Genomic DNA, 17,075 nt, shown 5'->3' with positions numbered 1-17,075 from the left:
TGCTCAGCTTATTTTGTAACACAAATATTACCTCTTCCCCTTGGCCTTTCCCTGTTCCTTTGCAATGAATAAAACTGTTGATGTTTTTGATCTGACTCCTCTACAATTAAAACATCTCAGAACTGTGATGGTGGAAAGGTCTCTGCTGTAAAATTTGAACACTGAATTTTCTTCCAGTGTAAATTTTAGTTTTATTCTGTTATTTAAAAGGTATCTGGTGGGGGCAAATATGGAGACTGGGGACGAATAAATCTATGGAGGAAAATCTATGGAGGACTCCCACCGACCAAGGCTGCCAATATTCTCTGTGCTATGTCCACTGACCTTCAGCGGATGTTTTGCCTGGAATTCATTTGTCCTTTTGTGGCATTTTCATTTAGATTTTGGTCGAAGCTTTCTGCCTTTATCACTTTTCCTTATTTAATGTTCTACTCTTGTGATTGTCAGGAGTATAAGTCTGGAGTGAGACTCAAGCTGACAAGTGTGGGTGCTCGGAGAGACGCCTTCATAGGCGCATGACAAATTAGTGCGTTGCTTTTTACTTGAACGCATTCCAATACACATTTGTTGCTGGTCAAGTGGCACTTCACTAGCAGAGTCCTGAGCAGAAGGCAAGGGGCTTCACCAGCATCTCCATCTCATTCTGTGCATCTCAGGGTTTCCTTCATGACTCCTGACACTTTCATCCTATGTCCTTTATTTTGTGCTCATTCTCTCCTGAGGTTTCAAACAGGTAGGTAATTTGCCCACTGGTTCAAGCCTTAGAAAAATTATGACGAAGATGTGCCTAACTTGATTCAGTTAGTCTTTGCAATTTTTAAAAATAGAAAGACAGCTCCTATAGAAAGTACAAAGAAAGTATGTTTTATTTATGTCTAACTTGTTCATTTAAGTAAGGTAACTTAATTTAGGAATTGATTGAAGAAAATGAAGAAACTATGCTACCTGAGTAACTAATTGTGATAATAATTAATTTTAGCATAGAATTGCATACATTAATATGCTGTAGTGTATTCCATTACACACAAGATTGAGATAAATGATTTGGTAATATCTTTCTGAAAATAAGCTTCCATATGGATTTAAGCAACAACAGTTAAAAATCTGAGATGACTGTTAGAAGGAACTGTGTGGTCTTGAATAGACCAGATACCAACCAAATGCCTGCAAGTGTCTCTATGTGGGCCTATGTGTCTGCCATAAAATTGTAATCCCAAAAGTGATGTTAAGAGTATCTTCTCTGATGTCACGTACCAAATCACCTGGAGAATTTCCTTTAAGTATTCTTGCGGAATTTGAGCCTTAAACTTAAGATGACAGAGATGTTGTATGTTCCTGCATCTTACTTGGCAGATGTTGCTGATTTTGCCATATAACATTAGAGGCATGTTATATTGGTCATTGATAAAAAACAAACAAAACTATGGTTGAGGATAAAAGCAAATGATAGCTTTGGACAAAAGGATCAGGACAGGTTAAAGATAAGCATTCATAAATCTTTTATTAGGCTCAATTCCTGTACTTTAATTGAAACAATAATTGTATTTGTAAACAATTTACTTGAAATGAGGGAAATATTTATAATAATATAATAATTAATAATTATTATATAATTATAATTATATAAAATATTATTATCATTATTAATTATAATTATTATTAATAATATTATTATAATATAATAATTATTCTGAATTATTAATTTTAAATAAACTTATTGCCAAGTAAAACCAAATATACTTACAGAGAAGTACCAAATTCCACATTAAATTCAGATCACTCAATTATCTTAATAGTAATAATAGTTTTACCTAAGAGTGCTGAGTACAACGCAAACCTATATAAGTTTCAAGGCAGACAAATGTCTAACCAGGGATTCTCTGATTGTAGAAATTGTGTGTGAAGCATCCGTGGTGTTAGAGCTGAGGCTACATGTATTAGTCTATATTCCAGACAGCTGTATGTAATCTTCTAGATGTCTTTTTGTGTTTAATATTTGTTTTGTATTTACCCTGGAATTTACAGATATTCTTAAAGGAGTTTACTGTTCAGGTGAAATAAGCTACAGATAGTCAAGAATTCAAGAACAAGCAGTGTTTTTTCAAAAAATGCTGAATAGCTGAAATTGGAACACTTTGCCTAGTTTCTATAGTCCCAACTGAATTGCATTTGCATCTATTGGAAACCAGTCTGCTTTTTAACGCATTCACCTGGCACGCTGCTAGGTTTCCTGGAGCTGCAGTACTGAAGCAGCTCTAAAATTTGGGCTGCAAGGGCCAGGTATTGTGCATCTGTGCAGCCTTATCATGCAGAAATGCCAGAAGGCTGTAAGTTCTGGGAACTCTGACTGTATTTCTAGCTCCCCCGCATAAACCATGGAAGTGTTTGGAAGAATCCCAATGGGAACTTTGGCTCTCAGATAACATCAGCTCTTGAAACTACAGCAGTCGTCTCTGGGTAGTCTGACAAATGCCCCGTCATCAAGGGATGCATGTTTTGTTTCATTTAGGAAATAGAGAATTGACACGGATATGCATTTTGTGCAGATGTATATTTTAAAGTTCCTTCCCTTTCATTCCAGGGCACTGCAAATCTTCTAGTAAAGTCTGTGTTTAAACACAAAAAGGGAAATTTCAGGTTTTGATCAACTCCAGTTCCCCTGGAATGTTCAGTGTTCCTAACACTATGCTCTTTGTATAGGCATGGATCTGGCCATGCAAATGCAAGTAGTGGAGTGAATTAAAAGGACAAAGTAACAGCCTAGACTTCTTGAACCTATGAAATCAAGTCTGCAGGACTTATTTTATTTGGCTTTCAGCTTCCAGCCTTTCCTATACAGTAGGAATCATTTTGGGATCATCAAATTCCTTCCCTTGAAACACAAAACTACCAAACAGTAGCAAATCTTATACTGTTGCAGGCCCCTTATTATATTGTCCTTTTCAGAAATGTAAATCCATCTTTAAAGCAGGCAAGGTTTTCCTTCTGATACTCCAAATGGAAGACGGTTCCAGGATATTTCTCCTCTTGCGGTTAAAAACCTGCTGCTAATTCCTACTCTAAATGTAATGGCAGTGTAGTCATTTTTTCATTGCCCAGCATTGCCTCTTAGTTATTGTATATTCTCTCTAAAGTTACCTACACCTTGATACATGTGTAGACTTCATCATGCCTTAGCCTCCTTCTAGCTAAATAACTGAAGTTTCATGGGACCGGTGCCAAGCAGACTGCACATTGAGAACAGCTAAGCAAGTTGTACCACAAAGTGCAGGAGAAAATTGATTTATTTTTTTTCTTCCACAAATCTTTGCCTGAAATTGCTCTTAAATAATTTCAGGCATTATTAAGAACCATATTAGATAGAAACATTTTATCTTTGAATGTGATTTTTTTTTTTTCTTGATTGACAACTATGCTTTAAAAGTGCTGTTTAAGTATCCCCAGCACATACTTTCCCAACATCTTACCTTTCCATAAGGCTGTATTTCTTACCCTTTTATGTTTACAGTGCTGTTTTGACAGTTAATCCATTTTCCTTTTTATGTCTGATACTTCTTGAGAAAAAAAGTCTCTCTGAAAACGCTCATTTTTTTTGCCCTGTATTTCTCACACTACCTCTCACCTCTTCGGTCTCTCCCTCTTCTGAGAGGAGCCCTGGAGGAGCTGTTTTTGTGGTGTGTTCCAAGTGGTATTTCTGATGGAGGAATCTGTTCTGAACAGAACGCTTCCTTTCAGCAGTTCTGGTATGAATTCATGCTTGTAAAAACAGGTATTTCCTGCTGGCTCGCAGGCTGAAATTTCCATATATTCTTCAGAGCAAACCTAACGGATGACATTAATGCTTTGTCTGAATGATAAGTTAGTCTGCTGGATAGGTAAAGCCTTGCAGGCCACATCTTCAGCTAGGATACAATGGTATAGCTCTATTTGAAGTCAATGGAGCTGTGACATTTCACATCAGTTGGAAATCTCTCCTGTGAGTTTTAAGGGCTTTTGTGTGAATCTTCCTGCCTTGTTAGTATGTCTCATGTAGTGTGAAGCAGACCCATTGCAGATGGTAATTTTATGCGCTGAATAAGATATTACCTAGTGTGAGTTGGGGTATTTTGTTAAAGGAGGGGAAAAAGATACATACTGCCTAAAGTGCTTCTGTTCACCTTAGAAACTCATCTAGTATACAGGTTTGTTCCAACAAGGCTAGGGATGTCATGAGACGTGGTTTATAATTAATAATGATTTTTCTAGGCACAGACTGAGATGGCAGTTAAATTTTTCTCTCTAATCCTTTGTTTTAACACTGACTTTTTTTTTTTAATTTGGCTTTTTTTTCCTTTTAATTCATTTAGTTTTGAATTCAGTGTCCATGTTAATTTGCATCTAAAAGCAACAGGTGTGGATGTCCTTGTGAATGTTAGAACTTGAGTTCATCAAATTTCCTATGGTGCCTGAGAGACTCTCCTTTGTTTTGTTAAGTTCATCCTTTGTACTGCCTTTTAAACAGTGTATTTTCATAGTTCTCTCCACATGGTTATACAGAAGGCTGGGGAGATGTAAGAAAGTCCTGCAAGTTTCTTCATAATGCCTCCGGCTCAGGAAATTTGAGAGGTGTATAACTGTGTTATGTTTGTATATAGTCAGAGTTTGCCAGCAGCCTTGCTGCCCTGTGCTAGACCTATGGAGAAGAAAATAAGCCTGAAGGAAAGACAATGCAAACTTAAATAAACTTTTTCTAGACTTCTCATTTGTTTCCAGTAATGATAAAAAGACATTGCTGAACATATTTTAGTTAAGTTGCTCTTGCTTCACTATGAAAGGCAGAGAACTATTTATTCATGCAATGAAAAAAGATTGTTCAGAGAACAGCTTACCTTTACTAGAAACATTAAGAGTACACCTTACATTTCTGTAGGCCAGCATTTCTATAAGGAACATAAATTTTATTTCCTCTTCATATAATAAATAAGCTCTTGAACATTGCAGAAATGTTTATTAGTTGTGTTGGCTTTAGAAATATTTCTGCTTTGGATCTGTAAACCACCAGGAGAGAGAGAGAGAGATAAATGACTCTGTGCTGTTAGAGTGGTTTTTACACTATTGAAAGAAATATATGTCTCTTTTCCTAAATAGAAAATATCTTGAAACAGAACTTCTCAAACATAACTACCTGGCCACCACTGTCTGGAATGAATAAATCTGTGACCTATAGGTGCTCCTTTATTAATTTTGTATTGATAGGCGTATATTTACACACACAAACAAATCTACGTTAGCTATTCATGTTGCTTAGAACATGCAGAGTATGTGGCAATTAACCAAACTAACATACTTTGAAACTATACGGTAGTTTGGATTCATTTTCCTGAAAACCTTTCTTGAATGTGTAATACTCTTTTGCATATAAATAATGTTATACTCACGATTCTCTGTTTTGGCTCTCAAGAGTGTGTGTGAGAAATGTAAGTTATTTCTTAACAGAACACCATCGGTTGCTTTTTAAGGTATGCCTGAAGCCATCCAATTTTGATGGAAGATTTTAACATTCTTTTGGTGTTTTTTTTTAAAGGCTGCAAGAACAACATATCAGAATGCTAGCATTGTCAGAGCAGTAAAGAGACTTTCAGTGAGATGGTTCTAATTGTCTCCAAACCCTCCACCCACAATGACTTTTTTAGATATCAACAGTGAAATCTGCACTTGATGAAAGTGAGCAGCTTGACTGTAGAATACTAAAGAATAGCATCGGCTAAACTGATCTTGTGCATTGTAGTTTGTAAGTATTGCCCAACTAGAACATGTCTTTAACAGAAACAGCATTAAAGGGGAAAGTGAATTAAATGAAAGTAGTTTTGGGGTAATAATTGTAATGAGTAACCAGGAACCAGGGTTATGCTACTTTGGCCAGTTCAAATATTCTTGAAAGTAGGAGAAGAAAGTAGAAGACAACTGGTAACTATACGTTCAAAAAAGCTGTGATTAGAACAGATTGAGTGAGAAGAAAAAAATGCATGAATAAGAAATGCATCATCAGCACGCAGGGGTAATGTGGCTATGAGATGAAGTCATTGATACGTAGGGAGATTTAATTAGCGCAAAAACATATGATTCAAATGTCAGACCAGAATCAAGAAGAATTTCTGAGGTCCTTTCTGTATGGAAGGAATATATTATGAGACAATGAAAGCAGAGTAGGTGCTTTAGTCTGCTGTCTGAGCAGATTTTTTTTGCCTGTGGTATTGGCTGTGCAAAATTAGCAAATGTGTATTCTTATATCTACTGTGACCTTATAATACAAGGATTTATTTTAAAATAGTATTTCTGATGCTAGAACAATATAGAAAATCAGAATCTTCCATGTAGGTTGAATTACTCATCAGAAAACATACACACCAAAAGAAGCTTGAAAATAGAGAGTATCTATGAGCAGAGCCTTGTAGAGGCCAATATCTTTATTTAGGAAAACAGTTGCTCAGGATGAAACATTAATACAAGGCTAGTTGTCAGTTTCTAAGTAACATTAGTAAGTAGTATTTTGAGGAAAACCCTCTTGCATCAGTTCACTTTGTTTCATGTGCTCTTTACATTAATGTGAATAACCAACCACTATACCATGTTGCTTTCTCACATTCAAGTTACGCCTCTCAGTTTCATCCCATTTAGGGCGCCTTCCCCGCACTCTATCCTTTATTCTCACATCTTTTCCTAGGGTAGTTGGATGATTTTTTTCTCTTTTTTCTCTGCTGCATAAGCTGGCACTATCTCAAATGCTCACAATGTTGTTCTCGGCCAGTTTCCTCTCTCTGCGAAATGTTGTTTGTTGCTATGTTTAAGAGCTTTGTTTCTCTGGCTGAAATGATTTGCTTAGAAGGCTCAGAGCAATGCTGCAGTACAATTTTGCAGGAGAGGTTCTGCTTTCTCTTGGTGACAGAAAAAGAGAGAGAGATCTGGCTGCTTTAAGCTGCCATCTTGTGCTGTGCTGAATGGGTAGGTAAGTTAAGAGTGAATTGGCAGCCACAATGGAGCTTTTCTTGCAGCAAAAGAGGCTTGCTCACAAAGGGCTACGTATAATTGGGCTTATGTGTACAGGGAGAGATTAAAAAACGAGAAGAGTTGTTCTTCCAGACTGAATCTGCCAAAAGCTTCTTATTCAGAAGAACTGCATGTCCTAACCCCAAGAAATGTTCTGAGATCAGGTTCCTTTCAGTGCCTGCAAAGCTAAAGCTTTTGGAATTATTCTGTTCTTTCTGTCAAAATCTGACCCCCAGGTTTTGAGCTTGTCTGCCTTGCTCAGTACCTCCACACTTAAATCTGATCACATTAAGTATGTTTCTGCAGCAGCAGATTTTTTTCAGTGCTATCAGATATTTTTGATTTAATTGACACTTGAGGTGACAAAGTTGATTTCTGTCATTGATTAAGTGGATGGTTGTTGTGAGATCTTTTTGTTTGGTTGGTATTTGATATTGGCAATCATAAATTTGAACATCTTTAGTACAGACCTTCATATTTTTTGTGAAATATTGCTTTGACAGTAAACTTTCTACTAGCATCTGTTCTGTTTGTCTGTCTGTCTATCCACTCAGCTCTTCAATGCCAAAGCGTGAGAATAGTGCTGCCTATGTACACATGTGAAAGACAGATGAATAGAACAAAGCTCTTATAGAGCACCTGTTATTTTGTTTCAAACCTCACTACTATTTTCAGCTATTGTGATTCACACAGGTTTTAATTGTTATTTATAGTAGAATAATAGTAATACAAAATTTCTCTTTGATTCATTCTCATTGATTCATTTTGTGGATGCAAGCAGACCCTTTCCTAAGATGGAGAATTCTTTCTACTTTTAAAGAATAGTAAAGGAAGAAGTGTCAGAAAATCAGCTTGGGAGAGCAATAAGTTTATAGGCAGACAAACAGGTTAAGGAAATTAGCCACCGGTAATGCTTGAGTCTTGAACAGTTTTGTTACATTTGCACAGAGAGACGTACAGAGTCAGAACTCATGCCTGAATCTTTATAATCCAGTTTCTCAGTGAGCTGAAAATCAGATGATGGAACACTTGCTAACAGTGCATTAATGCTGGTCCTGTGAGGCCATATAGACATATAGGAGAGATCAATCACAATTTAAAAGTTGTTCATTTACACATCTCAGTGCATCCATTTAAACTTCCACTCTGGTAATTGACTAAATTTTTTTGCATTTTTGTGCCTTTTGCGAAGACAATGGGAACGGGAGGTAGTGACAGCAGGAAGACGGAGCTGTTTGCATGGTTTTCTAGTGTATACATACTTCAGTTGACACTAACTGGACTGGCCAGTGCCCAGCACTTCTGAAAATCAGGACTTCTGTATTTCTTCCTGAAGGCATCTGAGGAGGTTTTTTTCCTATGTTGCATATCTGAATAAAAGTACGTGTGTCTCTTAGAGGCTGCCCATGCTCTGGTGTACTTTTAATACATTTGTACTGCAGAAAAAAAAAACCAGAAGGGAAAAGAGATGCTGGAGGGTGCGTACAGAAAGTAGTACCTGTGCTTATCAGCCTTTCTCAGATTTTTAAACTGAACAAAAGATATTAAAATGGGCTTTATCCATGAATTACGTACCGTTTATTGTCACTGGAGAGGAGAATGAGTAAAATATTTCACGTGCTTCAGTGATACATTGAAAGGTTCTTAAATATAGGTATAGGCATATATAAAGGGAATTGGCAATCACCAAGATGATTATGGGACTGGAGCACCTCCCTTATGAGGAAAGGCTGAAAGAGCTGGGACTCTTTAGCCTGGAGAAGAGAAGGTTGAGGGGGGACCTGATTAATGTTTACAAGTATCTAAAGGGTGGGTTTAAGGAGGACGGAGCCAGGCTCTTTTCAATGGTTCCCAGCGACAGGACAAGGGGCAATGGGCACAAGCTAGAACATAGGAAGTTCCGTTCAAATACATGGAAAAACTTCTTTACAGTGAGGGTGACAGAGCACTGGAACAGGCTGCCCAGGGAGGTTGTGGAGTCCCCTTCTCTGGAGGCTTTCAGGACCCGCCTGGATGCAGCCCTGAGGGATGTGCTTTAGGCAATCCTGCTCTAGCAGGGGAGTTGGACTAGATGATCTCTAGAGGTCCCTTCCAACTCTGAAGATTCCGTGATTCCGTGAAAAGCAAGACAAATTACATCTCTATGTGATTAATGCTTGGTCTCTAGATCAGAGAATCTTATTTGGTATATGGGTTTGGCAATAAGTCTGGAGGGAGTTCTTTACCTATGGTAAATCTAACTAAATTGAGACTAACAGTTAAAATTCTGCTCTCAGTTATGTCTATCTAACAGTACTAGATTGAAATAATGGAAAATGTTATGGGAAGCAGAATGTGACTTTCTTTACAAAAATCTAGCAATAACTTTCTTGTAGCTAGAAAATAGTTGGTGTTACTATGCGTCACGGTTACTATATTTAGCATAGGATTTGTGGGCATCAAATTTTCCTTTCCCTGTTTCTTAAAAACAAATACTGTCATTCAGCTTATGGCTTCCAGATTTAAACCACAATTTCCTGAAGGAAAAAAGTCTGCTGGGTTTAGTAAAATGTTTCTGAAATTTATATTCTTTTAAAACCAGTATTATATGCATGCGTTATTTTTATACTGTCCCTTTTCCTGTGGTTTCTTTGGAAGTATTCTTTAAATTCAAAGGCTGTGTTCAAATTTGGTATCTTGTATCAGACAATTTGAACACAAACTAGGAATCATCAGCCTCCAGCTTATCTGTGATACGTCTACTGAAAATGATCCAAGTATCAAGACACTGGGCAAAGCAACAGTCATTTTTAAGAAAGGAATCTCTTTCTTCCTCAAATGGTCAAGGCATTAAGAAGGTATGATATTAAGAAACTGTGTTGCTTGTTCAGTCAGTAAACTCTAATGCATAGGTTTGGGTTTGTTGGTGCTGGGGAGTTTTTTGTGTTTTGTTTTGGGTTTAGGTTTTGGGTTTTTTATCAGATGTTTACATTTAAATTTAATGATCTCCAAATACTTGAGGACCATTTTTGCCTAACTAGAAGGGATGTATGTTACATGTTTGCAAAAATATCTACCCAGCTTCTGACAGGAATATTTGCACAGTTGGTTTTTTATTGCCCCTCTATTACAGCTTCCTCATGTAGCATAAATTTGGCTATATCCATTAGCAAAGGTTAGGTATTTTTCACAGTTATATATAATTATGAAGACAGACTTTTTGGTGTTGAGTTTTTGTAAGTTTTACTAAGAACACCCCTAAAATGTGTATGTGTAAAATCTTGCTTTCTTATTTGCTCGCATTCTATGTAACGAGATAAAAATGTTTACATAGGTATATGACTTTAAGGACAGCAATTTAATACTGTCATGAAGAGTCACCCTTCATTAGTTGCATCTTTACTACTGGCTTGGTTGTGTTCTATTCGGTTAGAAATTAACGTTTAATTAACAGTGTTGCTAATGTTATGAAGGTGGTTTTGTGGATTATTTATGACACGTCTGTGAGCTAAATGTATTTTGAGAGTATGAGGGGGAGATATTGGAGATATCAACAACCTCATAAATTGACCTTATCTGCAAGAGATGCTTAATAGATAACAAGGATTTTATTTGCAAGCCAGTTCTTATTCAGCACTGAAAATTTGAGATACTCATCCTTTGATCACTATCTATGGTAGTGTTATTTGAAATAACCCAGTTCAAAGGGAAGTTATCACATGAGCCTCTACATTTATTTGTGGTTTTGTTGTGCTTTACGTTCCCCAGTTGAAGAAATGTTTACATGTTGGGGAAACTAAAGCGTAATGAGGGTAGGAGTTGCCTAAGGCCATACAATAGAGTACTGATAAGTGGGAATGGGGACTAGATATCTGAATAGTCTCTTGAATTTTTATCCATTGTCACATGCTGGACTGAAAATATAGCCTAAACCAAAGTTCACTGATGTTGGAAGAAATGGTCTCATTGACTCTGACAGGTATTAATTTTGTTTCATGGTATGCGGCCTTGGATGCACAAAACCCGATAGATGTAAAACGTTCACAGGAAAAGCAGAGTGTATTCTCCAAACATTGCTCTATTTTCATAACTCAACCTCTTCCTCTTTGGATTTCCTATAATATTAATTTTTTAAGAGACAGTTAAGCTTTCTGACACATTTGTGGGAGTGTGGGTGTGTGTGTAGAATCAGGCACTTTCTGTAAGCCTGGTCTCCACTTCTATTACCACTGCTTAAAAACAGGCATTTAAACAAAAGTGGATTATTTTTTTTCTCAAAAAAGATTCTGTGCTACTAAATACTTGCTTATTTGTTTTCCTGTTTCTGATTAATAAAGGCCGATATCAGACAGAAAGGCAACAACAATCATGTTTATAACACCGCATGATACATTGATCCAATCTTGAAGGTTACCCTTTCAGTTCAGCAGGTTCATTGACTTCTAGATAGTATCCATTTGTATTTCCAGGCATCTTAGAGACATTATTGCAGCCTGAACTTTTAGACTGAAGGTGTACAAGATTATATGACAACTTTAGCATTGATTTAGCACTCATTTTAGATAAACCATTTGGAATACCTCGTATTTTATTCTTTTATAGGCTCTGCACCTGGGGAAAGCAATGCATAAAGTGTCTAAGAGGAGGAAAAAGCTTAAATAATCTTATTTAATTTTAAATAACTAGAAGTGAAGGACTTCCAGGAGTCCTGGAATTAGGAGTCTTGAATTCAGCTTCTTTCTCTGACACAGATTGGCTTTATAAAGACTGTTTAGCTTTCCTGCGTTCCTGCTTGCAATTGGTAAAACAAAGGTAATGGATACAAATCAGATCAAGCAAGCAGTTGACTTCAAGCCTGTGAATGCAAATGTTTAAATAAAAGGACTAACTTTACTGATCTCAGAGAGTTATAAAGCTACGGCATGTTTTTAGGAAGAGTTCTGGGATCTTCAAGTTAAAGAATCAGACAGTTGATCTCCTGAGAAGCATTATTTTTAGCTGTGGAAATTACTCTCTCATATAATTGTGAAATGCCTTTTACCTATTTAAAAGCAATGGTTTCTTATGATAAATAAGTTGCACGGAGGTATTTTTTTCTAATGCATTAATGACTGCTTGATATATTCAGCAGCTCAGTGATGTACCTCTGATATTTTAAGAAATTAGAAAAATGTCATTTGCATGTTTAGATAGTTGAGCTCTATAAATTAAAGCATACAAAACAGCTCAAATGGGTTAACAAACTCTTTACTTAATAGTGTACAAAAGGGATTTAGAAATCTCTCCTTACGTTCGCTCCTTATTACATTAGAAGGCAGAAAACACTGTTGTACGTAGTGCAGTAATCATGTATATTATTGAACAACTATTGATTGGTACAGTGTTTGAGATTAAAAAAAATCCTTGACAAAGCTAAGTAAAAGGGCAGATACTGTTACTCAGATGGAAAAAACTATCTATCATCTCATTAAAAAAAGCATTTTCAAGGACATAAAAACTTCAGTCCTGAATGGAGGTGTTTTATTAGGCTGCTAAACTTTTCAAGTTTTCTGCAGATTTTTCAGTTTTAGAATTAGCTCTTTTCAGTCTCTGATTTCTGCACAATTCTTAAGCTAATTTTTAGCTTTTTTTTTTTTCGTTGTGTGTGTGATTCCATTCTCTTCCAAGGAAACAAAGAATAAGGTACAGACAGAATAAAAGTAATGAGGTTCTGATTCCTCTTTGAGAGTCAGTCTTATACCTTGAGCTGCCCTACAGGGCCTGACAAGATTGTTCAAAAAACAGTGGTTTCCATGAAAAAACCTTTTACAAATGTCTTTGTTCTTATTCATTAACATGTGCCCTGGAAATTTAATTACAAGACCTTTCTTTTTTCCAAAACATTTTCCAATTCTTCTCAAGATAACTTCTCTTTTTTTAGTTTAGTTTTAGCAGGACCATTTTCAATAGGCTTGAATTCCTATCCACCTACCGGGAAAGGTAAACGGGGAAATAATCCTGCTCCCGGGAGTGTCAGGACCTCTCATTTGTTACTTCATGTGGATGTGCAATGTAAGTCAGTCTAGTGCTAGGTGATGGTAGGTATCTCTGTTTGGTTCAGCAAATTCAATTGGTCCTGTAAAATTGGAAAAAGGTGTGTGGATACCCCCAGGTTCATTGTAATGTCAAATTAAAATTGATTAGATCTGGAGTCATCATCAGGAAATGGTAATGGATACAAGTTTTGAGTTCTTTACAGTCTGTTAACACACAAGAATATCATTGTAGTAAGTGAAGCCGTGAGCATGAGTTGCATAAGGAGAAAGGGATCTCATTCAATTTAAATAATCCTGTAAATGGCTACAAAGCAACATACAGACACAAAACAAAGGGCAGAAGGTCTCATTCTTCATGCTGCTCAAATAACTTTATATTGTGCAACATCATGGGTAACAAGTTCAGCCAGGAAGTTCTTTATGATGGAACAGATATTAGAGGTATAATGTGGAAGAATATACACTCCAAGGTGTTTAAAAAAGTGAAAAAAAAATTCACATAATCTTTTTACAGTATGGCTTTTTTTTTTTTTTGTGAGACACTGGCAGATATGCTCAATGGTATACCAACTAACAGCACTGCCCTAACATAAAATAGTTATGTTACACTCCTAAAAATTATGTCAATAAATGAATGAGCTCTGTAAATTCCTTCTTGTGCATTAATATAATCTTACTACACCTGTAATAGAGAAAATAACCATAAATGCAATGAAGCTTCACACTATTGAGTTCTTGGGTCAAGACAGAGCCCTTGCTGTATTTTTCCTTTCTAGTGATAGGCACTATCTTCAGGTCAATTGCCTGGAGCGAGTTCCTATCTCACTCTTTCTTCAGGGTATTCATGCTGCTCAGAATACAAGCTGCTTTCCACTGTTTGTATTCTGGTTTACTCAGTCTTTTCTGAAAGAGTACAAGGTGGGACAGCTGCCATTCACATTTTAATGCCACTGGATGCTGGGAGGAGTATGTTGTTTTATGAGTAAGGAAGATGTTATAAAGCACTGATAGAGGAGCCATAAATTAATCAATATTTCAGTATTATGTAATACACCAAAAATTTCTCAACTTTAAGGTGAGATAGAATTAACTTTGAAATGCTAGACCTGAGATGTATAAGTTAAAGGTGATTTTTCAGTATGGAACAATAAAGGACCAGAATTACTCCAGGGGAAGGTGGATGTATATCATCATAGAAGCTGGGATTCATGATGATTATCTAAATCCTGATTACTTGGAGATTGGAATTCCATGTTTTTAAAAAATTGTTTGTTTTCTGTAGAGTAATTGAGTGATGGACCATGAATACAACCAGACTTAGGTACGAAAATACCTTGGCCTTGAATTAGAAAAAAACATGTTAAGATACATTTTAAACTCTGAAATTATATTTTATATATACTATTTAAAAGGTCTTGCCATTTCAAATACATTATCCTTGTCTTCCTACAATATTTCCAGTACTCATAGACATAAATTTATAGCCTGTAGTAGTCTTACCGAGTCATGCATGCAATTATGAACAGATGTGTTGTTTGAATTGGAGCATAAAATACCAAGGGATAAAGCCGTTTGTGTGATGAATACACTTAAGGCTTGATTTTGCTGTCATGAACTTTTAAATTTCCTTTTGTGACTGTTTTAAAATTCAGTGAAGAATAAGAAATAATAATAGCAATAAATCAGATGTATAGAAAGAATGTGTATCACGTCTCAGAAACATTGCTATAATGGAAGTACCTTATCCGCGCTAGGGATATGCTTTATCTGCCATTTTCTTCCTAGCTCTCTCAGCTAGGAGATAATTTTTTTATTGGAGCCAACTCCAAGTTCAGGGATAAGTCGCTGTCCATATCTACATATATAAACAGGGGTGACATCCTTCCAGTGCAATCTGTGTGAGATAAGACATGTTTGTGATTCATAGAGGTGAAAATTGGCATATGGACTTTGTGAAGTTATATTGTGGAGTCAATGCCTTACAGGGACATAGTACTATAGATAAAATGCAAGTAAACACACATATGCAGAAGTCCAATTCTACTTAGCGAAGTACTTTGGACATGAATTCAAATTCTTATTTTCTTCAGTGAGACATCATGCTTTGCAAATTAAGTAAACTAAGGCACATGGTAATTAGCTGAGATGCAGAGTTCTTTCTCCACCACTAGAAAAGGAAAACCATTAAACACAGGCAGTTTTGCCTCTTCAGTGGAAAGGGTAAGGTAAAAGGCAGAACAGGATCGATCCTGTTTACTCACCCCTGCAAATCTGTTATACATTAATGACTTAAAGGCAATGGTCCCTGTAAAGCTAGGAGCCCTATGAGAATTATTAGCAACGAAGACTAGCACTTTACCACCACCATGATAACAATGTAATTATTTTTGGCTAGCAAGTGGTAAGTTTTATGTGATTCTGCCGCCTTTGTGTTCTAATTCTTTTTATTTGCTATTCAGTTACAGGCAGGGACTAGCAAGGAACGCACTGTAGTTTACAAGCTCAATAATTTCATTTTATAGTGGTACATTCTAATCTGAAGGTAGCAAGTTGCTCCCTTGTACTGTTTAAGTTTGCAAGAATCATGTAGAAAGAGACAGAAAAAATATGAGTTGGGAATTAACTCATTAACTGCAACTAATAGGCATTTATGCAATGGTCCTTTTAAATATGAGTCATGCCCCATTTAAAATCTAACTGAAATTACAGCACATTTCATTAGGAAAGATAATTACCAAATCGTTCCTCCCTAAAAAATTGAGTATGTATTACAACACATTTAAAATCTACCTTGACGTTTAGAAGATAAATACGGCTTGTGTGCTGTATAAAAAAAACAAAAAAACAACAAACAAAACACTAGAAGGTATATTATCTTTTTCCAGTTTTCACTATTGTAATTGAAGGTAGATGTCAAAGAAGGGAAAATTAAATATATAAATATATATAAACCTATTTTCCAACGCCATGATAGAATCTCCTAAAAATCTCAAGTTTAAAAAAAACATAAGAGTAAGTCAGCAGTGTTACCTAAATGATATCACTTCACTGTCTTCAGAAGGTCCGTGTTGGTTTACAGTAACTAATAACTAGCTAATTGCTTGTTTTGTTTCACTTGCATTGTTAAATTAGGCTGAAAAAATTTTTAGAGACTAGAAATAGAAGAGTAGCATACTGTAAATAGAATTCAGACTAACAACTGAAATTAGAGACGTTCCTACTTAAGTTTAAAAGTCATAGGAATGTAAACTCTTCTTTGTGGAAAATGGAAAATAATTTAATATTTGTTCAAACTTCTGCTGCCATTTCCATCTTACCAAGTAAATAAACAATCTTTAACCATTAAAATCTAAATATTTGACATACCAACTTTCACTGGGCCAGCACTGCCTCTGCTGTTCCAGGTGCAGAGTCTTTCATCGTATAACACTACGTCTCCACAGATTATATCCAGTTATGAAATCCTGGCATATACTCTAGCCTTTTCAAATAGTTTCAGTAATGTACAAAGAGGGCAAATTTGCTCCTAAGCTAAATCCAGAGAAACCAAGAGAATTGTGCCAGCAGAGAGCTTGGCCTGTGGCAATTTGGAAGTTTGCAGTCACAGGCTGCAGAGGTCTAAAAACATTAGCAGTAGTTACAAGACTGAGAACCAATCAGCCAAGGTTTATAGGAACAAGCTTGATTAACAAAGTTGCTTTTCCCTCCCAACAATTAGGAAATAGATTGTCCTTGGTACTTACAACCTTTTCAAATTATTTTGTGTGTATGTGTGCGATAACAGTGACAAAGGAGGGAGGTGAAAGTCAATACTGAAAGTTACAAAAAATATGCCTTGAAGTTGGTTACTTTGAGATAACTAGGGATGAAAGTGATTTGCTGGTGGAAGGACAGAAACAGATTTTTTGTTTCCCCTGGCATTTAAGAACTCAGCTGGCAGAAGGGATTTGTAAGAGAGTAGAGGAAACGTAATCAAATCACCCTATAAACATTTACAAAAGTCCAAAGGAAAGGACTTGCAGTTTGGAAAGGTAA

This window comes from Chroicocephalus ridibundus, chromosome 8, assembly GCF_963924245.1.
Source record: "Chroicocephalus ridibundus chromosome 8, bChrRid1.1, whole genome shotgun sequence".
NCBI classification, from domain to species: Eukaryota; Metazoa; Chordata; class Aves; order Charadriiformes; family Laridae; genus Chroicocephalus; species Chroicocephalus ridibundus.
The sequence above is the reverse complement of the archived record's forward strand: the minus strand, read 5'-3'. Positions refer to the sequence as shown.